At 39.1% G+C, this 12781-nt stretch overlaps 1 protein-coding gene across 8 annotated transcripts in view; it reads right to left on the reverse strand.

Annotated features, from left to right (window-relative positions):
* Positions 1–10229, reverse strand: part of Dennd4a (DENN domain containing 4A) — a 141165-nt gene extending 130936 nt beyond the window's left edge. For 4 of the 8 annotated variants that reach the window (XM_087199082.1, XM_021237050.2, XM_087199081.1 and 1 more), the window contains exon 1: positions 9931–10212. The gene's annotated coding sequence lies outside the window, so the exon portion shown is untranslated. Of the gene's footprint in view, positions 1–9930 lie in introns of all 8 variants that reach the window. The other 4 variants (XM_087199084.1, XM_087199083.1, XM_087199085.1 and 1 more) reach the window with 3 other exon arrangements.
* Positions 10230–12781: the final 2552 nt, after the last annotated feature.

Genomic DNA, 12781 nt, shown 5'->3' on the forward strand with positions numbered 1-12781 from the left:
TTAACCTTTCAGAGTTAATTTCATCTTCAATATAGACAAAATAATGAAGTGCTTAATTCACAGACTACACAGAGGAGTTAAATGAGCTAATACACATAAGTTATTTTAAGAATACAGGCATAGTCTAAACTCTCAAATATTATTGTGTACTTGTTTAATGGCAGTGATTTTTGTGCGGCAGTGATCTTAATGTTCCAGTAAATGGTACTTAATATATACTGCTAAAAACATCAGAGGGAGTACATATCTAAAAGTGTCAACAACCATATGAAGAGTATTGTTCTAACTAAACCTCAGGAAATACTTTCACTAAAGAGATTATTTTTACCACAAACCACACAGAGGTAATGATCTAGTCAAGCAAGAGAAACCTTTTATAAGTTCTATATGTAATTATTATGTAGTTTAGACCAATTATAAAAATAAAATATGAAAGTCGAAGACAAGAGGTTCTAAAGTAACTTTGGGAAACAGTACTTTGGCAGAAAACTCTATTAAGACTAAACACAAAAGGAATTATACATAGTAAATAAACACTGCTCTGTTTCTATGACTGTAAAGTCATTTCTCATGGAGATACAGGTTAACAATTCTGAAACTGTTATACATGTACCAATAATGAACAAATTAAGTGGAATCGGAATGTGAGGGACAGTAACCAAACTTCTTTCCACTAAGCCCCACCTCCTGAAGGTTGCACCACCTCCCAGTAGCACCATGGCTTGGTGACCAAGCCTGTAATACATGGGTCTTTGGGGGATAACATTCAAGATCAATTGTGGAATATTCAAGATCACTGTGGAATATTCCTCAATTTTGGTCTGTCTGATGTTTTTATGGATAGACTGGGTTATGGATTTGGGGGAGGACAATCATGGAGATAAAGTGCCATTCTCATCACATCACAGGATGTGATGTATTAATGTGACTATTAATATGACTTTCCATCAGTATAGTTAACTTTAGCCATCTGGCTAAGGCAGTAAAGGTTTCTCTGCTCTAAAGTTTTCCCATAGTCTACTTTTGGAAATAAGTCACTAAATGTAGTACACACTACATTTAAACCACACTCAGTGGGTAGAGTTAGGTTCTACCTCTGAAGGAGCTATTGGGACTCTGCCCCTCCTTTTCCTCTTTCTTTGGCTTCCCAGGCACCATGAGGTAAGCAGCCTTGCTCTACTGTATGCCTGTTCCTCACCATATGCTGCCTCACCACAGGCCCAAGAGTAACAGGGCCAACTGACCATGCACTGCAACCCTGAAACCATGAGCCAAACTAGAACTTTCCTTTTCACAAGTTTTCTCAGGTATTTTATTATAGCAACAGAAAGCTAAGGCAGTATTCCTAAAACTATCAAAGTTCTCAAAAACGAGGAAAGCCTGCGATGCTATCACAGTCCAGAACAGCCTGAAGAGACATGATGACTAAATGTGTACTCTGGATGGGACCCTGAAATCCAAAAAAGAGCATCAGGTAAAAACTAACAAAAGCTAAATAAAGTATAGATTTTGTTAATAGTAAGGAAACAATGTTGTTTCCTTAGTTGTGACAAAAGTAACACAGAAATTTCAGATACTAAATATGGGAAACCAGGGCTGGGGATTTCGCTCAGTGGTTATACCACCTGTCTTGAAAGCACAAGGACCCGAGTTTAATCCCTGGTACCAAAAAAAAAAAAAAAAAAAAAAGGGAAACCAGGTGCAGAATACACATTAATCCTCTGCAACTTTTCTGTCTAGAATTATTTTATGATTAAATTTATTTAAACTAAATAATAACAATTGGGTAAGGAAGTTATTGCCTTCAACAGACTGATTTTAGTCCTAAAGTCATTATATAGGGCTGGACAAAAACAGAAATACAGTTAATACTGTGTAAAATAATCTCAACATTGCTGAATAGTTTATAATACTGTAGGTGTAAATGACTCCAAGTCAGTCCTTCTGTGTACATTTTGATTCCTTAGCTGCTAAGCAATTTAGGAGCAGAAAACTCTTCTCCAAGCATGAGGCCACTCAAATTTTAGACTAATGCAAAGGTGTACTACTAATCATATTAATAAAAAGTCCACCCAGATTTTGAAATCAAGAAATTTTAAAGTTTTAGATAAAATATATTTGTAACACATTACTGAAACATTTCCTTATAAAGAGAGGAATATAATCATACATACTCTGAGAAAGTACATTGGAAAGCTCCCTATCAACAGTATACTTAAGTCCAAAATTACAATAATTTGGATCTACATTGGTAATTGTCCTAAGAGATTTGAAAACATCAAAAACCAAATAAACAAGCCTCCCAACCAGGCATGGTGGCATATGCTTATAATCCCAGCACTTCGGGAGGATGAGACAAGGGGATTGCAAGTTCTAGCCTAGCCTGGGTAACTTAGGAACTTAGTGAGACCTTGTTTGAAAATAAAAAATAAAAGAATAGGCTGGAAATGTAGCTGAGTGCAAAGGTCCTGGGTTCAATATCCAGTACTGGAAGAAAAATAAAACTTCCCTAGTATTTGTAAATACCCTGAAAAGGATTTTAAAACAACAAAATTCTCTGATAAATAAATAAGAAAAAGGAGGTAGCCAAACAGAAATTGTATAAAGGAAAGGGTACAGGCAAACCACTGAAAAAGAATAAAAAATACTTATACTTAAAGGAATAAGAAAAATGAAAACAGGACAAAATTTTTTAAAAATTAAAAAAGTAGAACAAAAATGTAATGCCATTTTACACCAAGCCAAGTGGCAAAACTTAAAGAATCTGACAACACTAACTGCTGGCAAGGATATGCAGAAACTAGAATTGTTTGCTAATATCCTATAAATATCTTGTAAAGGAAAAAATACCTCTATTCTAAGACCCAGAAATTTGACAACCAGGTATATGACCTGGAGAAACTGCCATGTTAATGAGCCAATGCTTGTAACAGATAAAAAATGTAAACAATCTAAATACTCATCAATAAACGCAATGATAAATTGTAGCATAAACATTTTCTGGAACAGTACACAGTATCAATAAGGAGCGTGGGGGGTTAAAATTAGGTTTCCAAATACCTACATGTATATGATATAATCATATTAACAGATACTTAAAGTTACCAGTATATTTTTTCAAAGCGCCAGGTAGGTTCAAGCACTGTATGTAAATAAACTCATTAATTTTTACAACAACCTTATCAGATGGACATTTCCATTATCCCTATTTGAGAGATAAGGACACTGAGGCCTATAAAAATTAACTTACCTAGGGCACAAAACTATTAAGTAACATACACCATATTCAAAGCTAGGAGGCCTGGCTCCAAAGCCTACACACTTTAAAAGCACCCAAACCAATGCCATGTACAGTGTAGTACCTCCGTTCACGAACTTAATCCTCTCCACATTTCTGGATGCAAGCCGAGTTGGACAAGAACCAAATCAAATTCAATGGTAAGTTCAATGTTGACCTTATAGGGAAATTTGACTCAGTTCTCATCCAATTCAGTTTGCAACCAGAAATATGGAAAGAATTAAGTTCATGAACTGAGGTACTACTCTGCAGGTAGTTTACAAATCAGGAAGAGATGGAGAGAGGGATGAAATTGTGAACAAAAGAGACTAACTTCAAGTGAACTACAAAGCTCTGTATTGCTTTTTTTTTTTGGTACGGGGATCGAACTCAGGACCTTGCACTTGCTCAGCAGGCGCTGGAACCACTGAGATAAATCCTTGGCCCTATATTGTTTTTTTAAGAATTCAGTGTGATAACTAGGATACACATAGTTCTATTAAATATAAATACATGAAACAAAAATGAAAAATGTTAACATTTCATTTGTGGGTTTAATAGGTATATGCTACATATTTCAATAACTTTCTCTTTTTTTTTTTTTTTTTGGCACCAGGGATGGAACTCGGGACCTTGAGCTTGTGAGGCAGGCACCAGAACCACTGAGCTAAATCCCCGGCCCCAATAACTTTCACTTTTAATACTTAAAAAAAAAAAATTTATTGGGCCGGGGATTTAGCTCAGTGGTTACACCGACTGCTGCGCAAGTGCAAGGACCTGAGTTTGATCCCCGGTACCAAAAAAAAAAAAACAAAAAACAAAACTATAAAGCAGTATTACAACACTTTTTGAAAATTCTGATCTTCCTATTTCAGCTTTTACTTGAGAAAAAAAGCAGATAAATCCTGAATTTATATATGCATATACATTTTAACACACATATATATATACAATACATATATATATATGGAAAATGAATTGCTACACAAATCAAGAGGTTTTAGCAAAGTATACCAGAAATGGTATCACTTACTATACTTATTCATCTTCACGACTCATCATTTTTAGTGAAAATAAAGTACAGTATAACACCAACAGAAAAACTACAGTGATATCTTTTTCCTTGATAGTTTCTCTTTTCTCTTATTTTTCTACTTGTTTCTGACTTTTAACAGAAGGAAGCAAAAAGAAGGAAGCAAAAAAGTGTCACATATTCTAAAAATAACAGTAACAGCCACAGATGAACATATATACAGAATATTAAGATCCTCAAACATACAATCAAAAAATGTTCCAAAAAGTTACTTATAAGTTGGTTACCTGAAATTCAAAAATATGTTCTTCACTAAGAAATTTACAAGACGATTTGAGCACTGGGAAAAAGATACTACCCAAGTATTAGCAGTGAAACAGAAAAGAGGAATACACATAATGAGCTAAACCCTCCCCCCAAAATCCAAAAAACAAAAAGCATTCTCTGGCAGAGTTTTTCATTTACCTCTGTGTCTCAGTAACTAGCAAAATATTAGCATCTCATAAACATTCCAAGACCTCTGCCTACTGACTGATAAAAGTAATTAGAGGAAAGGTTGGTGAGAGGAGTACATCAATAGGTGGCACTGTCAACACAGAACAATCTGGTGCAGGAAGCAAATAGAAAAGAGGGTAGAGAGAAGCAACGTGCACTGATGCAAAAGGTCTACAAACAAGATGTGATCAACCATTATGGTGAATGATTAAATTTTTAAAAATGTGTTACAGTAAAAGACACACTGCATTAATCTCCCTCAAAATCTTCCCCTCACTTCCAACACACTTATCCCATTATTTTTGCCATTTCTGAAGCAGTACTGGAAGTCCTCTTTTTAAGTATCTTTAGTTGTGCTATTGTAGCTGCCTTGATGTCCTGAATCAAAACATTTACCTTTAGGGTCATTTTGACTTTCTGAAAGAACCAGAAGTCCCACCGTGCCAGACTGTATTGCCTTTCCATTGGATGGCACAGAACAGCTGCATTCACTATATTATTTATCATATTTTTAAGGACACTCATAAAAGAGAATTTCCAGAACTACTTTGGAAAGTTGCAAGAATGATGGGAGTGTTTGAAGGAAGGGAGAGTATCTTGAGAGTATTAACAGCAATGTATCTTTCATTGTAAAATTTTTTAAACATTCACCATATTTGTCAATCACATCTTATATGTAAGGCTATCATAAGTTTAGTGCTGATAATGAGAACGCCTTTACTCAAATTACAAACTGCTTCTACTATGTGTACAGCAAATACGCACATTTTGGGTTTTGCTAACAATGAATCATAAGATAGTTTCCCTGTAGGAGGAATAATTTTCAATATTTCCTACTATAATCCCTGAAAATATTTTAATGTCATTTTTGTACCAAAATCCTATCACCCAAGAGACAATATTTGTTAATATTTTGTATTTCTTGTCAATCCTTTCTATCATTTACATGTAATGTTATAAATAAAACTATATATAGATCCCACCAAAAAAATGTATACATCAGGAAAACTTTTTTAAAAATTTTATTGGTACATTTTAGGTATACAATATAATGACATTCATCGTTGGAAATTTGGACCTTTATATAATGTCTCTTGGTTCTTATTTTCCCCCTTTCTCTCCCCTCCCTTCAACCCCTCCATCTCTCCCTATTTACAAAGACTTTTTCCATTTTCTTATATTAATTCCTTAATTCCCTTCTTTAATTTCTCCTACCCCTTCCACTTCCCCTTTGCCCCTTTTCTTCCTATTTCACATTATTATACCTTTTAGTCCTTAATTACACTTTCAGTTTCTCACACTACAGAACCTATTTGGTATTTACATGTGTGTCCTGTTTATTTCACTTAAGGGGATGGCCTCAATGTGCATCCATTTAGCTATAAATGTCTCTAATTTCTCATTTTTTATGGCTGAGTAGTACTCCATTTTATTTTTTAAAACCCACATTTTCTTTATCCAGTCTCCAGCTGATGGGCACTTGGGCTGCTTCCAAGTTTTAGCTATTACAAATTGTGCTGCTATGAACATGGGTACACATATATCGCTGTGGTATTCTTTTAATTCTTTGGGGAAGATACACAGTAAAGGAATAGCTGGGTCAAAAGGGACCTCTAGCCCTAGTTCTTTGAGGTATCTCCATACTGATTTCCACAGTGGTTGCACCAGTCTATACTCCCAACAGCAGTGAAGCAGGGTTCCTCTTTCCCCACAGCCCCGCCAGCATTTGTTATTGGTTGATTTCTTGATAGCAGCCATTCTTTCTGGAGGTGGAATCTCAGCCTTGTTTTCATTTACATCTCTCGAATGACCAGTGATGTTGAACACTTTTTCATATGTTTATTTGCTATTTCTACTTCTTTGAGAAATGTCTGTTCATTTCAGATGCCCATTTTCAGACTGGGTCTTTAAATTTGGGAGGTCTAATTTTTTTCAGTTCTTTATAGATTCGAGATAGTAGACCTTTGTCTGAGGAACAGCAGGTGAAGATTTTTTCCCACATTGTGGGTTGTTTCTTCACACTGTTGGTGGTTTCTCTTGCAGTGCAGAAGCTTTTTAGTAAGAAGAGATCCCACTTGTTGATTGTTTGTGCTAGTTCACGGGCAACTGAGGTTTTGTTCATAAAATCGGGAAAAGTAAAACTTGTATAACTATTTTACTACTAAATTGAATGAGGCATCATGAGATTAATACAAGTTACCTTTGGCCTCTGCAATTACAAGAGGTGCTCAAAGTGACGGCCATTAGCTTCCAGATGTTTATTAGTATGGTGAACTGCTGAAGTGTGTTTATATTTTTGGCAGACTCTGTATTTTTTTCTTTTAAAAAAACATTTATTTGCATGTTTGCCATACATTATGATTACTTTCATTGTGGGTATCTTAGTTCTTTTTAATTCCCTTCCCCTCCCCTCTTTGCCCTTCCCTCCATCTCATGGACTTCTTCCCAGTGCAAAAGATCTCCCTGCCTATTTCCTTTGATGTACATTTTATTTTGCTTTTTTTTTTTTGGAAATCACTTATCAATTTTAATTCCCTTATTTTTGAAAGGAGAAAAAAACAGTATCCTAGAATTGTCTACTTACATAGACTCTATATTTCTTTATGACTTTCCTTTCAACATTATTTATATATTTTCATGTCAGTAAATATTTTTTGAAAATATGATTTTTAATAGCTAGTTCTACCACCTAATCATTAATTTGACCATTCCCTATTATAGGGTATTTTGATCATTAAAAGTTTTCACTATTGTAACACCCTATGTAAATTAATGGCTCCTTAAATGTAAAGTTCTACACTTTACATTTTAGAATTCAAAGTGATAACTATCATATACAGTAATAAAGTATGGTTTGACTTCCCCTCCCTCCCCAATAAATTCTACTGAACAAAAGAAATCAATCTAAGGCATTACAGGAACAGACACAAAAGGAAGAAAATTTAATCAATTTTTCTCTAGTCATTCTTTTACCTCTGGTAGGAAAAAGTTCCACAGAGATAAGTCTCTGACATCAGAGAAGGCAAGAATAGCAAGTCAATTTTCCTTCTACAGTCACTTGTTTTCTACTTAGAGTGATGAGCCATTACTTTAAATAAGAACAGCACAAGATTTATAACAAACACTGTTGTCAATACCACTGCTTATGAAAACCAGGTTTTCCTATTAAGTAAAATGCCTAGAAAAATTGTGCAAACAAAAGGTAATGTAACTATCACACAATAGGAAAATAGGTTTTCTATTACTCCGCCATAACTCTGGAACGAACTAATAAATGTCGTATACTCTGTCCCTTCCTTCTTAAAGCCTCCCAATTATATGAAATATTATTCAAGTTGCCAGAAGCAGGACAGTTCCAGAAACTCAAGAATCAATAACTAAACTAGTGGCAAATCATGTGGAAATTTCAAAAACAATCAGCATCAGCTTCCGGGCTCTCCTGCATGAATTTATATTGCTTCACCAATTTTCAAAACTGTAAATTTGTGTACATAAGTTTAAAACTCAAACCAAAATTTACTCATTTAGGGCCAGAGATTTAGCTCAGTGGCACCGCACCTGCCTTGCCAGCGCAAGGTCCTGAGTTCAATACCCCGTACCAAAAAAAAAGAATTACTCATCTATTCCCAGTTTGGCCTGGTGTCAACATAAATTAAATTGCCTAGTAGTCTCATAAAATTCCACAGTGAAACAGGTCTGTGTTTAAACAGTCAGAAAAAGAAAACTATGTAACATATACACGTTGATGATGATAATATATGCCATTCTGAACTCCTACTGAGCTGCAGCTCAAAAGAAAATTGTAAAGATGAATTAAAACTTGCCTAAAATGCTTACTTCTCCCCCAAACAAAACAAAAGTTCCCATAAAAGAAGCCAAATACCATTTTTATTATAAGTTCAAACAGGGTTTAATAGCTCAGAATTCTGTACACTTGAGTTTTCAGAAGCTGAATCCCAGAACTATTATAAACATAAACTAAATAACTTTCCTAAATGTTCTTATTTATTACCCATCTTAGGTCCCTCAGAGACTACTTTTTATAATATCTCAAATCTCCTACAAAAGATTACTGTAACCTGGGCTACGATGTTTACAGGTGTCTGCGCCTCTTTCCTCCAAAGAGAGAAAAAGTAGGAGACAGGAAGCAGCAAACAGAATGAGATTATATACAGACCAAATAAAAGCTTGTAAGATTGCTCCTTTTATACTTGGGCTATTCTTTTCATTGATATATAATACATTTTAAAGAATAACATTCACATTAATACAATCTCTGCCCTCACGTCTCTCTGGCTGGCTGATACGCGTTTTCTCCTCAAATAAATAACAGGCTGTTGACCGATGCTTGCCATGCAACGCAAACAAGACATAACTGTCCTGTAAGACAAAAATCTCTCTCTCCCGCTACAAGACGTTACGATACGCTTGAATTAAAAAGCACACTGGAACAACAAAAATCTTCCAGCACGTCTGTCATTTAAAAGCACGATCACGAAAAGCTGTCGCTGCGACCCAATTTTAGGTCACAGCCTTTTTTTCTTGTGCCTTCTCCCCACCCCGATAGCGATAAACTTCAAAGGGAATGGTGGTAACGTGGAATCCTCTCCCCCTCCCACGCAAAAGAAATCAAAACAAAAAACAAACAAAAAAACTGGCCAACTTGGACGCTGGCAGGGCTCACGCGGAACCCGCGCCCTCCCGGGCCGAGAGGGCAGGGCAGACCGCAGCGAGGAGAGGCGGCACGGGCTCCCCAGCGCCTCGAGGAGACGCGGAGCAGGTGGGATTCCGGGAAGCCACCGCCGACTTACGTAACCGGCTTGTCAAACCCAGCACCAGGACCTCCCCCTCCCCGCCCCCACCACCCAAACAACAACAGCCCCAGGCCAGCCCGGAATGGGGAACCTGAACTGAGAACCCCGGAGCCCCCCACGCGCCGACGCAGGGGCGCGGACGCTGCTCGGCCCCGCCGCGCCACCCCGGGCGGCCCGAGCCCGCGGACGGCGGCCCGGCTGTGAAGAGCCCCCGGGGGAGGTCGCGGGTGTCCGTGCCCCCGACTGTCACCCCTCATGGCCGTGACAGCTCCTCACGCGGCCGCTGCCCGCGTCACCGCCCCCGCACTCACCTCCCCGCCGGCCCCCGCGCAAACAGCCGGTCGGGCTCGAGGAACGGCGCCAGACCCCTCTCACGCTCAGCGGCGGGACACGAGGGGCTGAATGCCGCGGCGCTCTGAGCCTGCTGAGCTCATCCCCCTGTCCGGCGCTCCGCCCAGAGCGGCACCCCCGCCCGCCCAAGCCTGCCGTCTCAGTCAGACGGGACTCCCCCTCCCCTCGCGGTCGCCACTGCCTCCGCCTCCTTCTCCAGCTGCAGCCGCGGCAGGCGCCACCACCGGCGCCATCTTGGCAGTGACGCAAGGGTGGGGGCGGGGATCGCGCCCGAGCGCACCAATCACAGGCCGAGGCTTGCTGGAAGGGTTGGCAGAGGGCTGCGTAAAGGGTCTTGGGGTCCGAGCGCGGGGGCTGAAAAGGGGCGGGGAAGGTGGGCGGGGCGGAGCCCGTTGGGCTGGTGACGCGCGTGGTAGTTGGGGAAACGCGTCGTGGTTTCCCCTCAGGTCGGGAGATCCCGAGACCGTGGCTGGCGTGGGCGAGGTCTGCAGTGCCTTCCTCTTTCACCACCCCGAGGCACGAGGATTTAGCTTGCGCCTACTGACCTGTTTCTTCCTCTCCGGTCTCCCGGGAGACCTTTCTAGCTAGAGCTCGGCGCGTGGGTCTGAGCTGCTTCTGGTCCCCAGGGACACTCAGGTTCTTCAGGAAACCCCCTGGGGGGTTAGCAACCACCTCCTGGATTTCGGTTCCAAGACAGAAAGTCAGGCAAAAGGGGGAATTCAGAGGGGTGCTCCAAAAAGTATGTTGATAAGACACCTATTGTTGGCCGAAAGGTGTCAGTTACCTGGATTAATTGAATATGGCCTACCCGAGGCCGACTGTGTCTCCACCATTAATGGCTTTTGGCAAGTTGCCTCTGAAAAATGAGAAAAATAAAGGTTGATTACCCTTATAGAGTTACTGAGCGTTAAATTCTATAGTACACATGAAACGCTTAGCATAGTGCCTAAAATACTCAATAAATGTTAGATATTATACGATGGACAAATGAAGGAAGTAATAGGACCTTGAAAATCCTGGCGTCAAGTCAACTTGTGCAAAATAGGCATTCATCTTTTTTAGTGCCAGCCAGGTTTATAGTTTTATGTTCTATTTCCGCTTCTTCTATTGTCAGTCAGCAAACATTCAATGAAACTTAAGCAGAGGGGACACATAGATGAGGGAATCAGAAAGGGAGTTGCAGTCTAGTGGGAGAAGAGAAACAGTCTATAACATTTGGAAGGGAAATATGCCGCAATGGTTATGACCCAAAAGAATTCTGGGGTAGCATATACCAAAATGATTTTAAAAGCCAGAGCGCTCATCGGAAGCAAGAGAAGGAACCAGTGATGGGAGAAAGGCCCTGGGAAGTTGTATAGGCAGAGGGGAAGGCTGTGCAAAGAACCTGTGGCAGGAAGGAGCTTGGCAACTAGAGCTACATGGAGTCCGTGGTGCTTAGGAAATCTGTTTTACGTGAAGAAGGCTACCTTGGGACTGGAGAAGGTGTGAGGGCTCAGTTCTGCAGGGCCTACAGAGACGTGGAGGCAAGATTGGGCTTCGCATGATGATGCACACACAAGTAATCCCAGCCCTCGAAAGCTGAGGCAGGAGGATTGCAAATTCAAGCTTGGGGAAAACTTAGCAAGACATTGACTCAGGATTTAAAAAAAAAAATAATAAAAACGCTGGGGAGATAGCCCAGTACAAAGCCCCTAGGTTAAATCCCCAGTACATATCACAAAAGAAAAAAAATTTGGTTTTATTCTAGTTGTAAGCAGAAGTCATTGAAAGCAAGGCACAAGGAAATTATAACAGTGACACTTCGCAGTGTGACATCTGTATTTATATTTCAGGCAATATATGGGCCAAAGAAGTGGATTCAAAGTAAGAAAAAAATTTCTAAGATTTAGCCTCTTCAACCTAAATTGGCTGAATTATATATTCCATTCTTACATTTTCTCATTGTTAAAAATGTATCACATAACATTGTAAACAGAAAAGCATTTTCACTGAAAATTGGTTTTTTTAAAGTTTCATTAAGGTTCAATTGGTAATTCCTATTCTTTTTCCGTTGGACACACATTTAGCTTTTTTTTTTTTTGGTTTTAATCATTGCTACACATGATGACCCCATTTCTCTTTCAGGAGTAGTAGTTTGATGTATTAAAATAATTGAGCAGCAGCAAAAAGCACTTCATATATATATAGTTTACTAGGTATAAATTAAAATATGGACACACTTCCAAGAATAGCTTAAAGAATAGGATTATAAAACGTTTCAAATTTTTAATCAAGAAAAATAGCTCCGAAAAGAATGATACTCAAAAGCAGTAGAGAACCAATAAAAAGTATCTGACTACGTTGCTCAGGAAGTATCTTTAAGTACTTCAGAGCCCTTAGAAGGCATGAATCCCCTACCTATCCCTGGCATGTGTCACTACAGTCACAACTACATTAACTTGAACCCTAAATGTGACTTGGGCAAGGCATTCTAACAATGTAGATGTGAGCCACATAGAAAAGTGTGGCTTATAAATCTTGGCCCCAAGCTATTTCTGAAATGATGTCATCTTTCACACCTGGAACTCGATTTGGCTGTTTTTTAGAAGTTATTTTAGAATACTGTTATTTGAATGATGCATGAAGGGAAACTATGAAACCAGTAACCATTTACAGCACTTTAGCTGTTTTACAGCTCAATCTCCTCCACCTGTGAAATTCAGGTACCTTAATTGTTATGCCAGATGTTTCCCACATCTTCAAATGAAAACCTGAAGCTTTAAAGCACATCTTGATAAGTATGCTGCAGGGTTTCCTCCTGAGCGAGAAAAC

This window comes from Heterocephalus glaber, unplaced genomic scaffold (genome assembly GCF_053883595.1).
Source record: "Heterocephalus glaber isolate CG9 unplaced genomic scaffold, H.glaber_assembly_v1.0 deba00001689, whole genome shotgun sequence".
Lineage (NCBI taxonomy): Eukaryota > Metazoa > Chordata > Mammalia > Rodentia > Bathyergidae > Heterocephalus > Heterocephalus glaber.